Source organism: Rattus rattus, chromosome 9 (genome assembly GCF_011064425.1).
Source record: "Rattus rattus isolate New Zealand chromosome 9, Rrattus_CSIRO_v1, whole genome shotgun sequence".
NCBI lineage: Eukaryota > Metazoa > Chordata > Mammalia > Rodentia > Muridae > Rattus > Rattus rattus.
In genome coordinates, this window is record NC_046162.1 from 25,664,451 (window position 1) to 25,682,617 (window position 18,167).

Below are 18,167 nucleotides of genomic sequence, written 5' to 3' on the forward strand. Positions count from 1 at the left end.
TCTCGTACATGTTCTAAACCTCATATTGAATGTGTGCTAAAAACATCTTCTCTAGTGTTTTTAAGATTATATATAATATATATTATATATATGTATATATACTGTCTTCAGACACACCATAAGAAGAGGACATCAGATCCTATTACAGATGGTTATAAGCCACAATGTGATTGCTGGGAATTGAACTCAGGACCTCTGGAAGAGGAGTTAATGCTCTTAATCATTGAGCAATCTCTCCAGTACCCTCTAATTTCTTTTAAGTTGTCACAGGGAAGACTGGGAGTGGGTAACATCTGGACTGTAAAAATTACATAAAATAAAATTTTAAAAAGTTTTCATGCAATATATTTTGATCAGTATCTATGTATCTACTATGTATCTTTGATCAGTATCTACTTGGAGAGCAAGAAACTTTGGAACACTCAGCCTTAACTGAGATGCCTTTATCAAGCCTCTCTCTTCAATCCTCAGGAATCAATGTGGAAGAGAAGGAAAGATTTTTAAGAGCCAGGATGACAGAAGACTCCAATGCATCAGTCCAGACCTAGTAGGACTGATACACATATGAACTCTCGGAAACAGTGGCAGCACAAACGATACCTACACAGATTCAAACTAGACAGAATCTCAGAACGGAGAAGGGGAGGTAATAACAAAGTTCCCACCCCTACGGCCAAAGAGCTATTTGCAACGAATATCCACTGATAACGGAAAAATCATTTTTCTCCAATGGCATGTTATTGTATCTCTCAACCAGACTCCAGAATAGGCTCATGTCCAGGAGTAGCTGGCCAACACCAAAATGGACTCCTCTCTGCAACTGGTATTGCCACTCTAAAGTTCAGGAGACAGAAATATCAATGTCATGTTTTATCAAAAGCATTGGTGATTGAAATTTTCCCTTATTTTCCCCATTCATGTACATAGTTTGACTGGACTTATACCTGTGTTTCAAAGATCCTATTTTGCTCAACAATTTGTTTTCTGCTGCCAGTGACATAATCCTAATTTGAGAAACCAGAAGAAACTATGTAGCCATAAATTTGAGGTTCTTGTTGTTACACAGGAAACTGTGTATCACTCCTTATTTGTAAATAAGACATTTGCATGTATTGCAGGAAGTTGAGCTGATTGGTAGAAGGTGAGCTGGTTTTGTATTTGTCCTTAGCGCTGGAAGTGGAGAAAAGACACAGATGAAGTTGACAAGAACAACATTCTTTGATTATCTTGCAGCAGCTAGTAGAATAGCTGAGGCGCTTTGTGATGGTAAGCAACATGATAATGATGTATGATGTCACAAACACCACCATAGGAAACCAAAAATATCCCTTCCTCACACATATAACATTTTGTCTCAAGCTTACGTGAACTCTAAGGAGGAAAACATAAAATTGACCTGCGTGGGAAAGAGATTTCTTGTCCGTGTGTGTGTCTGTGTCTGTGTGTGTGTGTGTGTGTGTGTGTGTGTGTGTGTGTGTGTGTGTGTGTGAGAGAGAGAGAGAGAGAGAGAGAGAGAGAGAGAGATCATTCCCTTCAAGATAAAGAAAAGGGAAAATCTGTATTTTTAAAACACACGCACAAAGAATGGGGGCAAGAGGGAAAGAAATGTTGTAGGAATATGTTTTGTTTTAATCCCAGCCGTGGGATTTGGGGCTGCTTTAGATTTTCCACAGCAGCTGACTATGATTTTTCTCATGGTCTAGCAGGGGCATGATTCTGCCAGCTGGAGTTTGTTTCTACAAGTATACGACATTTAGAATTTTGGGGACTCTTGAAAGGATATATCAATGCTAAGGCCCTGAGAGAGTCTGTGGCTGCTGTTGCTGCTGCTGCTGCTGCTGCTGCTGCTGCTGCCGCCGCTGGTGATAGTGGTGGTTGCTGGTTGCTGATGTAGATGTTTGTCAAGTGGTCTCTTGCAAAGAGATGAGAAGAGGAAAATGGATATAGTGACTGCGAAGATCAAACTTACCTCAAGGAACTCTATGCTCCTAATTAGCAGGAAGAAGTATATAATGATATTGATTGTCACTTTCCCTGCTACCCTTCTCTCTCTCCTACCTAGTGTTGAGGAGTTGGAAGGGTAGAACAGAGATGGATAAGGGAGACAGAAAAAGAAACCCATACAGTAGCCATGTCCAGCTAAGTGTGTTATGCTTTCCCACTGAGCTAGACTTAGCACCGATTCTGCTGTTTGAGGTGATCCATTCAGTATAGATAGAACCATATTCTGTGGAGTAAAATAGAAAATATAACTATCCTAGGAACTTACAAGATGGCCTAAAAATGCTAGAACAACCATCCTATGGCCTTTCCTCTGAATCACTCACTGGGGAAAGTGTAGAATATTTAACCTTGCTCTAGTGTCCCATACATAGTCATAAACTCAACAGGTAGAAATAAAATTACCCATAACAGTAATGGCTCTCATCTAGCAGTTTTTAATTAGACATTATTCATTGCATTGTTCTCTGTGTATCTCTGTGAAGACAGAAACATTTGAATCAGCTTTCTCTGCATTCTCTTCCCTAGAGCATAACTAGATGTAAGAATGTTTTGCCTGTTTGTAATCGGTTTATCTAAGACAGTAACAGAGTTCCTGAGGAGGAATATATTGCTCATCTCCAGGCAATTTTAAGGTTTTCAAAAAACATATAATCAATAGACACAACTTGAAGGAAGTTTAGGTGTGAAAGTGAAAAAGGCATTCTAGGAAGCTTGAAAATTATGGATTTATTTATTTTAATTTTTGCATCATTTTTTGTTACTCCATTTCATACTTAAACTGAAATGTAACACTCTACAAGAATACTTGTAGCTACTCAAATTTTGTGAAAGAAGACATTAATCTTAAGAATCTTAAGTCATTTATGTAATACTAGCAAGCTAAATAAATATTTAGATATTTTACTGCATGTAATTTAACCACTTAAATGTACATTTAATACACTGATTTGTTGATAGAATGTATTTATTACTAATTTTGCACAAATAACATTTGATAATATGCATTAACTTCAAAATCGAGTTCTCCCCAAAAGTTTCTATATTTAACATGCATTTATATTGAAGCTTTACGTCTCACTCTTTCAATAATATATTTGAAGATTACCTGTCAGTTTGTAATAGTGTTCATTAGGAAGTGTCATTTAAAGGTCAAAACAATAGAAACAGGAAAGGAAGGAGTTTTTCAAATATAAAAATCTACATCTGTAGGATTCAGGGTAATGCCTTTATATCTTATGTAAGAGATACATATTAAAACTTATAACTCAATAAATTCAAATGACTTTAACTTCTCCAGAAAAGAGAAATTCTGAAATTGCAATGAGTGTATAGAGAAGATCTGGTAAACTGATGAAATCAATGGACCACCAAAACCTGAGCCCCTCCCAGCTGTTTTGGATGGTAGGGCACTGGGAAGGCAGGGCTTCTGCCAGGAGGGACCCAGGCCCCTATACAAGGGGCTCGATGAAGGGCTTCTCTCTCTGCTGCTCTCCAGCAGCCTGAAGATACAGACTTTCTCCTCTTCAACAGGATAGTGGTGGTCCACTATCTTAGAGCCAAAGAGAGAATCTGCTAATAATTTGAATCCTCCACAATTATAAGAAATAAGTAAAGAGGTAAATACATAAGAAATAAGTTGTATTCTGACACAGCAGGTCATAAAGCTAAGTTCCCAAACTGACAACATGGCTCACTATCCCCCGGCATCTTTCTTCCTTTTCTGCAGTGAAAGTCTCAACACTTTGAAACGAATCACCATAGTATTATGAGTGGAATATAATTTTAGCAAACGTTGTGAGCTCGAGCACACCACTCTCTTTGTTATTTTCCTTCCAAATAAAACTGAAAGCCCCCACCTGCTGGGTAGCTTCCCTGACTGTGTCTATGCAGTCATAGGGGATTAAGCAGTCTAGATATGAACAACAGGAGGCAATTAAACTATGAACTGCATGTCTGTTTATCAAAATCAGCCCCATCCAATAGACACAGTTTTTATGTTTGGGATTAAATGTTAGAAGGAAAGTATTTCCTTGGTGCCAAGTGAACATCTGAACCTTTAAAAGCAAATGCCAACAGATGTTTCTAGAATCGGAACGTCAAGGAACCAGATCTCACTTCAATTAAAAACATACTTTTCATTGTTTTAAAAATAATCTTTACAATCCAGAGAGACGGCTCAGTTTGTAAAGGTGTTTGCCACCAAGAATAATGACGTGAGTTATATCCCTGGAGTCAACATGATGGAAGAAAAAGGACAAATGCTGTAAGTTATCCACACAGGCATCATGGCATTCATAGACTATACCATAACCATGCATGCACACAAGTATACACACACATACATGCATGCATGCTTGAATGCACGGACACATGCATGAATGCACACACACAAATGTAAATTCTAAAATGGTATTAAAGCTGCACCTAAGTGGTCGTTATGACACCCATAGGCCAAATGTACGCTCAACCTCGTCTTAGAAGCTTCTCTGTGCAGGAGGCGGTAGCCCACGGCCTATGCAACACGCCAAGATAAAAACATGGGATTCTCCATCTTGACAAGAACATAGGCACTGTGCCAACCCCTCCAAAGGCTCGGGGGTCAGTGCTGAAGAGGAAGGAGAAGAGCCAGGGATGGCGAATGACTGCAAGAAAACTCTCCTAGATACAGCAGGGCAGCTGCATGTGTGACCTTAAAACAGCTGTGACAGCATGAAGAACCTAAGCTAGACCACATCCAGCACGAAGAATGGAGCTGAGCACAGGATCCCACCTCTGGCTTCAGAGTTATTGGCAATTGCCAGCTGCTGAGAAAGCAAGATATATATATATTTTTTTTTCTAAAATGGCGGCCCCTTCCAATGGAAGACTTAACAGCTACGACTATTTAGGTAGAACAATTTAGTCTTGAAGCATTTAAAGGAAAGAAAAGGGCACGTAATTTGGTGGGTAAGAAAGAGGGAGCAATTCTGGAAAAACTTTGGAAAGAAATATGACTATGATCAAAATATTATTAAAGAAAGCATTAGTGAACTCATAAAATTAAATTAAAAATATTTTAATTAAAAATAAATTTGAGATATATTAAAGATTTAAGAAAAAAATGGAAAGGTATTTCAAGGGTGTAGGTATATTTCACCCTCAGATTCTCCAGTTGTGAATGTCAATTAATGTGTTTATTATTTGCTTTCTACCTCACATTTCCCACTTATGTTCTCCTGCTGTCCTAAGATTTTAAAAAAGACCTTCACTATGTTTGGTCGTCTTGTCTTCTTATGCTTCTTAAATTTAGGAAAGGGCCTCACTGTGTAGCCTTGGTTGTTCTCGAACTTTCTATGTAAAAAAGATGGGCCTTGAACTCACAGAGATCCATCTGCTCGCTTCTGCCTCCTGAATGCTGAAGTTAGAGACATATACCACCAGGCATAGATTAAACTATGACATTTTTATTGCTTTTAGTGGCTTTGACAATTGTGGAAAGTATTGGTGGGGTATACACACACACACACACACACACACACACACAAACACACACATATATATATATTCTCATATATTCTCTTTTCAATTAAAATCTTTCTGATGGTTATCCTTTCCTTTTTCTTGGTGTGTGTGTGTGTGTGTGTGTGTGTGTGTGTGTGTGTGTGTGTGTGTGATTGAACCCATTACTATGCACATAGTAGGCAGACATCCTATTACCACACTATACCCCAATAATTTTTTTTAAAAAATTAGAGTGAAGTTAAGGTTTTGTGGGTGAAGAACACAGAAGTGAGTAGTTATTTCTTTCTCATCATCATACTGCAGATACATTTCAGTCAATTTGAATTACCACTGCTGCTGTTGACCTTAGCCTGAGGCAGTATCAGGAAGCTTTTCCAATATAAAGTTAATCCTATTCTGTCAAGAATGCTCACTAAAAGGAAAAGACTCTGCTCAGCTCACTTGTCTAGGGTGGACAGCCTGTGGTCCTCTTTGTAGGTAAAGCACCTAAATAAATTGTTAGGAAAATCCTTTTTGTCTGTCTGTCTGTCTGTCTGTCTGTCTATCATTTATGTCAACAAGCAGATAGTTATTATTATACTTTGAGCTTCGTTATAATAGTTAGTTAGTTAGTTAGTTAGTTAGTTAGTTAGTTAGTTAGTTAGTTAGTGTACAAATAGTTCCAGCTTTAATCATTAAGAGAAATTCCCATAGTTCCCTATGCCTCTTTGACCTAAGCCTCTTTAACTGGAGAGTGGGGGCACACTACCTAAGCAAATATCTACACCATAAATAATCACTAGTCTGGACCCAGCTTCTGCATGTTCTGCCTCAATTATAAACCCAGTGATTTCTCCTAAGGAGTTCTGCTTCTTTCAGTGAAGATTCTTGTAGTCCATTAACTAACAAGGGTGCTAGTTTCCACAAGGTGTCCTTGCTTCCTAGCCCTGACAAAAAGAAAAGAGGGAAACAAATGTATACTAAAACATATTTATAAATGTATCCATGTACTGAGCTATCCTACTGTGGCTGCGTATAGTCAGTGGCATAGATGACCCTATGGGTATCTTAGAATGCCCATACCTTGATACAGTCCAGGTTTGAGATAGCATTTACAGACTTCTTTGCTTGAACATTTTGGGAACTTATAACCATGGTCTGAAGATTTCTGAAATTATAGACGAAAATAAACTTTTTTTCCAAAAATACTATTTTTATTGATTATTTGAGAATTTTACATTAGTGCGCAGCATTGCATAAATTTCCCAGTCCTCCCAGGTCATCCTATCCTTGTTATCTCCTCTCTCCCAGAAGAAGAAGCAATAGCAGAAGGAGGAAAAGAAGAAGAACAACAAGAAGAAGAAGAACAAAAACAAGAAGAAGGGAAGGAAGGAAGGAAGGAAGGAAAGAAGGAAGGAAGGGAAGTTCAATTTATATTGCCTATACATTTATTTGAGCATGGTCAAACTTCTGGTGGCCAGCCTCTTAAATAAAACTCTTAAAACTGAGACCTTCCCCACCCTACCCGCCAACAGAAGCCATCATTTCCCCTCTCTTAAATTGATTTTTTTGTGGATATTTGTCCAAAAGATGAAAAGCTGATTAAATTGATAACCTGACCTAAACTTAAGAGGAGAAAAAACCATGCCTGTGAGGAAAAGGAGCCCTGGTTATTTGTCAAAGAAGTTGCTGAATATGAGAATGTGTTGAAGAAAAAAAATTAATTTAGCCTAGGATGACTCTGTGAAAAGGTAAGTCTGATCTAAAACTAATGCTTTGGTCAATTTATGAAAAGTCTGAGAAATTATATAAATTTTTTATTTAAGAATAACTCCTGTACTAAAATTAATATTTTTAAAACAGTGGAGGTGGTGGGGAGCCATTGTTACTCAGCTTTCAGTCATCCACAGAGAACCCTATGGTCCGGGCTGCAGATAATGTCAGTTCCCCTTGGGAGATGACCTGTGCAACATTGTTACTAACACCAATCTTTCGTCTGATAGACCCCCATCTTCCATAGAGACTGAGGACACACGTAAGCCCTGGCACAGAGCAGAGCTGAACTTTTTAGCTTCAGTAACAATTCCTATGTAACAAGTATTAGGATTTCTAGCACCTGGAAGGTTGAAGCTGTATACTAGATGCAACATTTTTGTGAATTCCTCAGCATAGCCTTTAAAGGCACTTGAACCTGTTTTCTAAGATAAAGCCCTCAATTAGGCCAAAATAAAGGCAATGGTCCTTGCTTTCCACTGGGCTGAATTTAGACTAGGTTGACAACCCATAAATATTGCTAATGCTTCATCAGGTACCCTGTCTCTGAGTTGAATAATAAATGTTCAATAAAGAAATACAGATTTCTTTCCTTGAAAATTACACGTATTATTCCTCTAGCTGCACATGCTACACATGAGACCAAAAGTGATCCACTAACCTGACATATCCTGCATCTTCCATGTGTGTTACTTTTGTGGATCAGATCTGCAGCCACTGAGAAATCTAAGACAGATCCCACTTCCTCTGTGAGACATGAGTACTCAGCTAGAAAATGATTAAAAAAAAGTTATTGATTTTTTTCAAGAAAAAGCTCAGTAAAGAACTTTAAGAATTTGAAAAATATTATATGAGCTATTTGGAAAGCTCTCTCATGGGGCATTTTAGCCAGAATTGGTATTTTCAAATGATAAACTCCTTATTTCTGATATCTCATTTACACTAACAGCACCCTAGTATAAAGGACTGCATAGATTATCTATATAACAAAAAGAAAAAAATGAAAAGAAACTAGATGAGTTGGTTTGGGGACTCAGCCAAAACAAAAACATAATGGGAGCCAGATATACTGGTGCATGCCTACCATCCCAGCACTTGAGAGACTGAGGCAAGAAGATGGTGATCTCAAGGCCAGGCAATGCTGCAAAGTGAAGCTCTACCTCAAAAGAACCATGCAAAATTAACAAACACTCACGCACATATATTCAAATGCACATGCACACACATCCACACACACACTCACCCATGCTCATAAACCACACAACACATTCATGTATGTATGTGTGCGTATATACATATATATATATATATATATTCATGCACGTAAACTCATACATATAAATTCACACTCAAAACAGTCATATACTGACACTATATTTACATACTCATGTATTCTACATATACATACATGTTCACACACTCATATATTCACACATAACCATACACATGCACTCACTCATACAACACATACACACTCATATACTCACAATACACTCTCATATATACTTAAACACTCACACTCATACACTCACATACATTTGTACACTCACATATCCACCCACTCACAGACACAGAGACATACACACATATACTTTCATAGGAATTCACACATATATTCACACATACATACATACATTCACACAGAGAGACTTTCACACACTCTCACATTCATATACTCACACATTCATACACATGCACTCACATATATACTCACACACATATACTCACTCACACACTTATAGACACACACATGTATACACACACATACACACACACACACACACATACACACACACACACACACAATGTAAAAAAGAAAGTTAATGGGAGAACAAACCTTAGAACTCCCAAATTTTGACCCCTGTTCTTGAATGTGTTGCCATTTGCCATTTGTTTCCCCCAAAGCATTCCACAATGGGCACATTTAATACATAACAGATGGGTAAAGAACATGTATCATTGAGTTACTTATTCAACTTAAATGCTTTTGATAATTCGTTAAATAGCAGCCATGGAGTTTCTGTTTATTACCTTCAAGTAATTGTGACAATAGAAATGAATGATCCTCTGAGAGAAATGGGTTTTGGGGTGCCTGAGAGGATTTTATGATTAAGTTAATGATTCTTTTGGCTTCAAGGAATGTGGAGGAATTTTGATATCTGGACATGAATTGCATGAGGGGGCAAAAGGTGAGTGAATAATTGTAGAACATTTGCAAAGCATGAAGTGGAGGGTTCAGTGTGGCTGGACACCAATAGGCATGGAAGGAAGGGAGTGGAAGAGCAGGTAGGAAAGGAAGGCAGTAACTCACTAGGGTCCTCTGAATGAAATCCAGGAGAGTCATTTTCTGTCATTATTTATTTAGCAAGAATGTGACACATTTTCAAGCTGTACCTCAGAAAACACAGGTATAGAAGCAGAGTTATAAAAGAATCCCTAGAGGAAGACACTTGGGTTTGAGGTTGACTACATTTGTTGGTAGAACTAAAGCTAAGAATAGTAGGAAGTCACACAAGCGCGGATTATAAAGAAAGGGGATGGGTGAAGCTGTCCCTGTAGTGGCCATGAGCATAGCGCATTAGTTCAAAGTGCACTTAATGGCAATGCACAGCAGACCTCAGGGTCCACACTCAGGATGATCCATTGTCTGATGATTTTCTTTAGGCAAGAGAGGCATAGCTCTTTACATTTCCCATCAACCACTAGGCTTCATTACTAGAAATAGGGGGTTTCAATTCCACAAACTTGGATTTGCACTCAGTTTCACCCATATGCTTGAATTTGGATAAGACACATAATCTCCATGAGATTCAATAGGGAGAAAACATTGAATTGGTATATTGTTATGAATGGTCTATGTTATGTGTGTGTGTGTGTGTGTGTGAAAGAGGGAGAGAGAGAGAGAGAGAGAGAGAGAGAGAGAGAGAGAGAGAGAATATGATTGTATGGTACATATAGTTCATAGTGTCCATGTGTGGTGTTAGGGAAATGTGTGTGTGTGTGTGTGTGTGTGTGTGTGTGTGTGTGTGTGTGTGTGTGTGTGTGTGTGATATAGGTATGCAGTTAAAGGAGGCAGCTTTTTACTTGCATGGTTAACATTCCCCCTGGGACAGGAAGGTAGCCAACTTTGAAAAGCAGCATCAGGCAAGCTGTCTGTGGTTCACTCCTAGGTGACCCCCTTTACTTGTGACTAGAACAGAACCAAAGCCTTTATTTTTCCTTCTTTTCTACAGAGATTTACACCATGTTTGTCAAATGTCCTGTCAGGGAGAAATCAATTTTTTATAGCTCACTGGTTTTCTTTGCCAAATGAGAGACGACTCTTACATACATTCATGTAAGAGTTGGAATAAAGAGAAACTCATTCTGCTTACTCCCAGGCATTGTTTGCCATGACAACGCATGCTTTCTATTACATGTTTAGCAGATCCACTCTAACCTCCATTTGCCATTGTGCTTCTTGAAACACACTGCATGAACCTGTGTCATGCATTTTTAACAGCTACATCTAAACAAAATTTCAGCTCCAGAGACGCTTGCTGCTACCTTCCAGGGCAGAAACAAACTCAGATGTGATGATATTATGTAACTTTTGTTTAATGTCCTGTACTGGGACTGTTCTAAAATTTTATACAACTGCCTTTTTTCAAATCCCGGTTGAAGCTTTGCTCTGTCATCTGTGTTGCCTAAGCTCTACTTTATAAACTGAAATGCTAGCAACTGGGCTTCTTTTTCCTGAATGCATGGCATTATCTGCATGTCTGCTCCTTCCCTTGATTATATGCTACATTTTCTTGGCACTTTGTATGTCTACTAATTTCTTATTGCACGCTATTTGAAAGTAGTCATAGAGACTAAGTTTATATTAAAGTTCATCCAACTTGTGCATCCTCTTTCATCTTTCCAGGTTGTCACTGCTGGATTGACCCTAACTTTAGTCTTACGCAGTCTCTGATTTCAATGTCTCAAGGGTAAAATATGTCATATGATCTTTTTAAGCGAGAGTGTTGCTGAATGCTAGGAATATATTCTAGAAAATTTATCATTATATAATTTTATCATGCACAAACACAAAATGTAATGTATATAAACTAAAATGGTCACTGGGACTACCATCAAATATTCTAGCCACGTTGACCAAACTTTACTTGCTGCACATGACTATACTTCCCAAGATATGGGAGTATTCTCCAAGACTTTAAAATTGTGGGTTTGTTTGTTTGTTTTATCCTCCAACCCAGAGTCTCCCATATTATTTTAGAACTGTTACTAGTACCCTGCTGGATGAATTAATGCTACATGAGAAAAATCCTCTAGATTTTAGAGTGCTCTGGCAGCATGAATATATCCATTCATATTCCATTAACAATCCTTTTCTCCCAGAAGTGTCCATCTTGCAATATCACAGTTGACCAGTTGGCCTTGATTCTGACTTGAAGAGTACTTCTTTGTAAAGGGTAAAAGATATTTATCTCATTTCAACTTTGATTGGCTCTTTCCTTAAGAATATTAGTCCATCTATCTCTTAGTAGCTCTCACACTCTTCAGGTATCTTGATTGAAAAAGTCTAAATATCAATTACAGTTGCATGTCTCACAGAGCTATGCTTTATAATTTTGCCTTATTTGGAAATAGAATTTTTGCAGTGTTTGTCTTATTTGACTTTCCTATGCAGTAAAGAGACACCAAGGAAACTTATAAAAGAAAAATTTAATTCAAAGTTCACAGTTCTAGAGATTAGTAGAGTTCATGACCATCATGGTAGGGAGCATGGCAGAGTAGACAGATAGGCGTGCTATTGAGAGCATACATCTGATCCACAAACATGAGGCAAAGAGAGAGCAAACTAAGTGGGAGTGGTGTGGGGTGGGCTTTTAAAACTCCAAAGACTATTCCCAGTGACACACCTTCTCTAAGAAGACCCTGCCTCCTAATCCTTTCCAAACAGTTCCACTGACTACAAATCAAATACATGAGCCTGTAAGACTGGAACTTTTTTTATCATAGCAGCAAATATTCTTCATTACCTTATTAGGTCCCCCATCTTGAAAAAAATCCTTAAAAAAATTGTGATTGTTTATTTAATAAACATAGCCTTGTGCTAGGATCACAGAACACAACATATATAATATTATACAGTCTTCATTGCTGTAAAGCCATTAACCAAATGATGCAATGACAATATTTTTAGTGATTATATTTTTAATGTTTTTTTATTGTGTGCATGTGTAGTGTATGTCAAAGGCATACATACCACTCATGCCTTGGTGCATTTGTGGTGAAAGTCAAAGGACATCTTTTTGCAGTTGGTTCTCTCCTTTCACCTCAATAAGGGTTCTTGAGATTAAACTCAGGTCACTAGGCTTACATATTAAGTCCCTTTACCTGGTGAACCACCTCACTAATTTGAGAACATGATGTAAAATGTCAAATTCTATGAATGATAACTATGCAGTAAAAGACAGAGAAAAATTATGATCTCAATTCTAACATCAGGCAAATACTCTCTGAAGTCACAATCAATGTGAACCCTAAAAATAAGGAGTAATTATTATAGCGTAAAGTCAAGCAAGATCATTTCAGACAAAAGAAATACTGAACAAAATAATCAACCATGAGAAATAGATTGTTTTTCTTATCAAACATTTGAGAAAATGGAAGTTTGGGCAAGAAGGGGTATGCTGATAAGTGAGGTTAGGCAAGGATTCAGGACAAGGTTAGAGAGCTGAAGAATGTTAAGTTCAGAAGTAGCAATTTGCAGTGTAAAGAATGGTTTAGGAAAGCATGAACACAAGGAGATGGATTAGGTAGCTATTAAATGTGCCCATTTGAAAAATGACAATGGCTTGTATTAGATGGTGGTGGTAGAGGTGGGTAGCTAATGGGACTTGAAACGGATTTTGAAGGTAGAACCCAGAGGACTTAGTAATGGAACAAAGAAATAAATGAAAGTAAAGGAGATAGGGAAAGTTTTAGCTTAAAAAGAGAAAAAAAAATTCCATCCATGCCCTTGCTGTGTTTTGACAGACTAATTCTTCTTAGCACTGGGTAAGATTCTATTGGTCATATACACTGTGGTACATCCCTTTACCTGCTGATGGACTTCCTAATATTCTAAATATTGGTGACTATAATGAAGCTGCTATAAATATAAATATATATGGACATATGTTTTCAAATTCTTTAGACAAAGGCCAAGGACCCTGGGTTTATTGGGTCAAATGGAAAAAAACATGTTGATTTTAAACCTATAGAAAACATATGTGCACTACTTAGTCATAGCAGATATGTAAAAAAAAAATGTTTATATTCTAAACGGTTATGTGGCACTCTGAGGAAGACAAATCCAGAAGGGCAGGAAATAATCACAGGGCTACAAGGTTTGTGGCTAAAGAATTAATAGACCAATAATAGGGAATTTTATGGCAACGAAACAGGTCTATCTGGCACTAAATGTTAAATATATTCCTATACGTGTTCAGCATTCAGAAGGTGTACACATAGGGTTTGGCAATGTTACAATGCTGGTTCATCTGTAACAAAAATTGGATGATGTTGGAAATACTCATTGTGAGGGAAGGTGTCCCTGTTTGGGAACAGAGAGTTTGTGGAAAATATCTATGCAGTCTTCTCAAATTTGCTATGGAATAAGTTAGTTGTAAATATAAAGTCTGTTGTGGTGTGTGTATGTGCGTGTGTGTGTGTGTGTGTGTGTGTGTTTGTGTGTGTGTGTGTCTGTATGTCTTTAATGTGTGTGTCAGTGTGTGTCTGTGTGTGTATGTGTATGTATGTATGAATGTGTGTGCGTATGTGTGGATGTGTATGTATGTTTGTATGTGTGTGTGTTTATGTATGTATGTGTGTGTATGTGAGTGTATGTGTGTCTGTGTGTATGTGTGTGTATGTGTATGTGTGTATGTATGTGTGTATGTGTGTATGTATGTGTATGTGTATGTGTGTATGTGTGTGTATGTGTGTATATGTGTGTGCATGTGTGTATGTGTGTGTGTTTATGTATGTATGTGTGTTTATATGTGAGTGTATGTGTGTATGTGTGCATGTGTGTGTGTATGTGTGTGTGTGTGTGTGTGTGTGTGTGTGTGGTGTAGATCTGTCCACATGCTAATAAGAGCTTTACAGAAGACTTCACTTTGGACTCCTTGTCTGATGTAAGCTTCACAAGAAGCTGTGATAAACATCATTCTGCCTTTCACAAATAAAATCAGGCTCAATTATTTCAAGTACACTGTCTGTTTTTGCCCAGTAATTAATTCACTGCTGAAGCCTCAGCCAAATTCTGTAGCACTGGCCCAAGGCTCTTCACCCCTCTCCTGCTTTATTCCAACAGTATGTTAGTAAACTCATGTTGTCATGAGCTAAGCATGCAAGTCAAAACCATGGCCCCGCACCTATAACAGTAATAGTAACATCCTATTTTCTTCATTGGTAATTCATAATGTAGCCCACTTCTTGCATGGATTATGTTCTCTAATCATAATAATTAACTGTTGGAATGGACACTGATTATTAGCTACTTTATAGATAATATACACAAGGTGCAGAAAGATTAAATGATTTGTCTGAGCCAATAGAACTAATGCTTGTTCTAAACAAATATGCCATGACCAACATGATCATGCCTATTATGAATTCCCTGAGGTCCATTTTAAGAGTAGAAGCAAAGACAAGAGGCTCGTATGATTGCAAAGACAAGGACATGGATTTGGGACTCATTGCGTGAGCATTTCAGTCATGGTTCTCTCACTGATGAGCCCTGTAGTCTTCGTCCTTTGCCTTGGTCCTGGCCTAGTCCTCAAATGCATTTCTCTCTTAGGAAATTTCTCTTTCCAAACATTTGGGTAGTTTTGTCTACTTCTAGCTGATCATATTTGGTTCAGATCGCCTGTAATATTGCCAAGTATTTCCCTCACTGAACTCCCCCACTGACATTTTTCTCCCTGCATTAAATTCTTCCCTCTACCTCAAAATCCCAAGATTTCTTCGACAATTCTCAGCTGGTTTCCAGAGTGCGGGTTGATAGCTTGGCACTTAACTCATCTCACTAGCTCATTCCCTGTGTTAAAGTGCTAAACTGCAGAGGGTGTTTATCATATGTCAGGCCCACAGTCTCCTGCTGTCGGTTTTGATTTGCTAAATACCTGCAAAAGATCTGGCGCCTAGAACACCTGGTCTGGAGGGCAGGCTGCATGCTAAGCTGTAGACAGCTTCCCAGAATCCCTGTAGCCTCCCTTGAGCTATTCAAACAGCAGGAAAGAAATGGGCAACAGCAATACAGACTTTAGTCTGGACCTAAATGCTAGGGAAAGCATGTTACCAAAAAAAGACTACAGAGATATGTCCATGGTCTGTGCTGCCCCTTGAATGTCAATGTCCATGGCCCATGCTGTGGCCAGATACATGATCTGTGCTACCTTTGGCTATAATGGGCAAGGAAAGGAGCTTCTTTTAAAGGAATATCGATGACTGTAGACTCACCATTGAGAGTGAGAGACATAGGCTTCTCTGACCCGCCCCCTTCAAGGAAACAGTTTAGACTGGAGGCCACTGAAGAGAACCCTCATTACTGTCATGTGATGACTAATTTAAAGATAATAAAAAATAATAATGTATGACTAACAGCAATTAGCTATGTTCTTCAGAACAGCTAGGAAAGAGGAATTAACACATCCCTCAACGAATTGTGCTAGGGATGCTGACGTGTAGCTCTTCACAGCTGATTACTTCAGAAGGGGTCGAGGGTGGGGAAGACTTAGTTTTTCTTTTTCTTTTTTTTTTTTTTCAGGACTGGCCACTGAGATTTTGAACATGCTTCAGTACATATATGGACAACACAAATTGGACTTGCATTCTTTTGCCTTTTGTTTTTCTTACTTTTTTTCTTCCTTTGTTTTGGAGGTCACAAAAGTGGTGGTGAACCTAGAAGGGCTGGAAAGTGAATGTGATCAGGGTGCATTATGGGAGTTTTCAAAAAACAATAAAAAATATGGTTAAAATGTTAGGGAAATTACCCTCGTGTACCCATTCCTTTGATCTAGGTGACTCTTTCATGACAAACTAAGATGCCATTATGGAGGTTATTACTGTGTACAGGAAGCTTCACCAAAGGCATCTCTCACACATTACTGAGTCTCTCTAACACTGAACATATTAGACCTGCCCCTGGGTGGCCTTGGTAAGTAGCATGGTATAGCGGATTTGCCTGGTTCTAATCTCAGTAAAGCCTAAGAATTTATCTTAACAGTCCCCACACTTGCCAGGAATCACTATGCTTTCCTGAGTTAGCAAGAGAAATAATTTCTGCTGGGCCTTGCTCCTCTGTTGTAGACTTCTGCAACTTTGCAAAGTCCTTACTGTGATTAATTGCATTTTGAAGAAGAAATATTTAATCAGTGACTCCTCATCTCCTTTTTAAGGGGAAGAAGTGTGATAGGTGCTAATCAGGGCATACTTGAGACAAAAGTCTCTTCTAGTCACATCATAATGCCAACTCTGACTAGATATCATCTAGTCTTTCACTTTAAAAGTAGAAAGTCGATGATCAATTGGTTCTGGACACGCTATTTTATTTAAAAGACTGAAATGTCAAAGCCATAGAATCTTGTTGATACTTCCAATTTACTGGAGTCACACATACTTGAACAAAAACTTGAGATTTGTTCACACATGAAAAGTATGGCACTCAAACGATTAACATTTTTAAGCACCAGAGTCTTAGGCTAGAAATGAGTATAGTGCCTAATCTCCAAGTGTAAGGTATATAGTATAAGAATGTATGATGCTTTGAAAACGCTTGTGGGCTTGACTCTAGTCTTTGGGAAAATGAGACAATGAAGATTTGGTATCTTTTGTATCAGTGTTTCTTGACCGTAAATGGGAATTATAATTCTGCTTGAGGATTACACCAAGAACTGCCTTAGATCATGGATATTAAATGCCTAGAGTAGAACCTGTCACTAAGAACTGCTAAGTCAGTGTGAAGGCCATAGTGAGACCCTTTCCCAATCTCTGTCGAAAATCACTTAATGTATATTAGTAATAATAGTTAAAACTTTGTTATTTTTCCCCATAAAAAGAAAGATATTTTCAGCATAACTCTATGAAATTAAACATATTTAAAATATGATATAACATTTAAAACAAATACTGATAGAAATAGGTACATGCTCCGTAGCACTGATTAAAGAAAGCTGAATTGGAAGACAAATTGTGTCATAAGCTGAAAAAACATGGTTTATCAAAATTAAATCTTGAAGGTATGGCAGTTTCAACTTAACCAGCATAAACATAATTATAAAATTACATCCATTATACAATACCCTTATCTATCATATATATATATATATATATATATATATATATATATATATATATATATATATATATGTGGCTTCTTGGGACAATAGTTTAGGCTTGCCTAATACAATACCCCTGCCCAAGCCTCTGTAGTATGAGGATTATGGGAATTAACTGCCACACCCAACCTTGCATTCACATACCACATCCACATAAATGTACAGATGTGTACAAACACACACACACACACACACACACAGGTTAAATTAAGAGCCTTGTCCTTACTTCTCAACAAAATGTGTTAGACACATGCAAGAATCACAGAGACACATTCAAGTCCTAAGTCTTGCTTGTACTTCATTGTAGGTCTCTCTTCAGTGACTCCTTTGTGCTTGTGTGCTTGGATAGAGCCCCCTACAGCCACCACCTTAGTTTTACATGCCAATACAGAGCAAAGGAAAAAGTGTGAATGGGTTTGGCTAGACCAATAGGCTTTTGTAATTAGGAAAATAAAATTGTTTTAGTGAAAATAAATTTTTGTAAATAGGTTTAAGAAAGCAGAAGTGAAGCTTAACCTCAGGTAATGGTCATCTGTG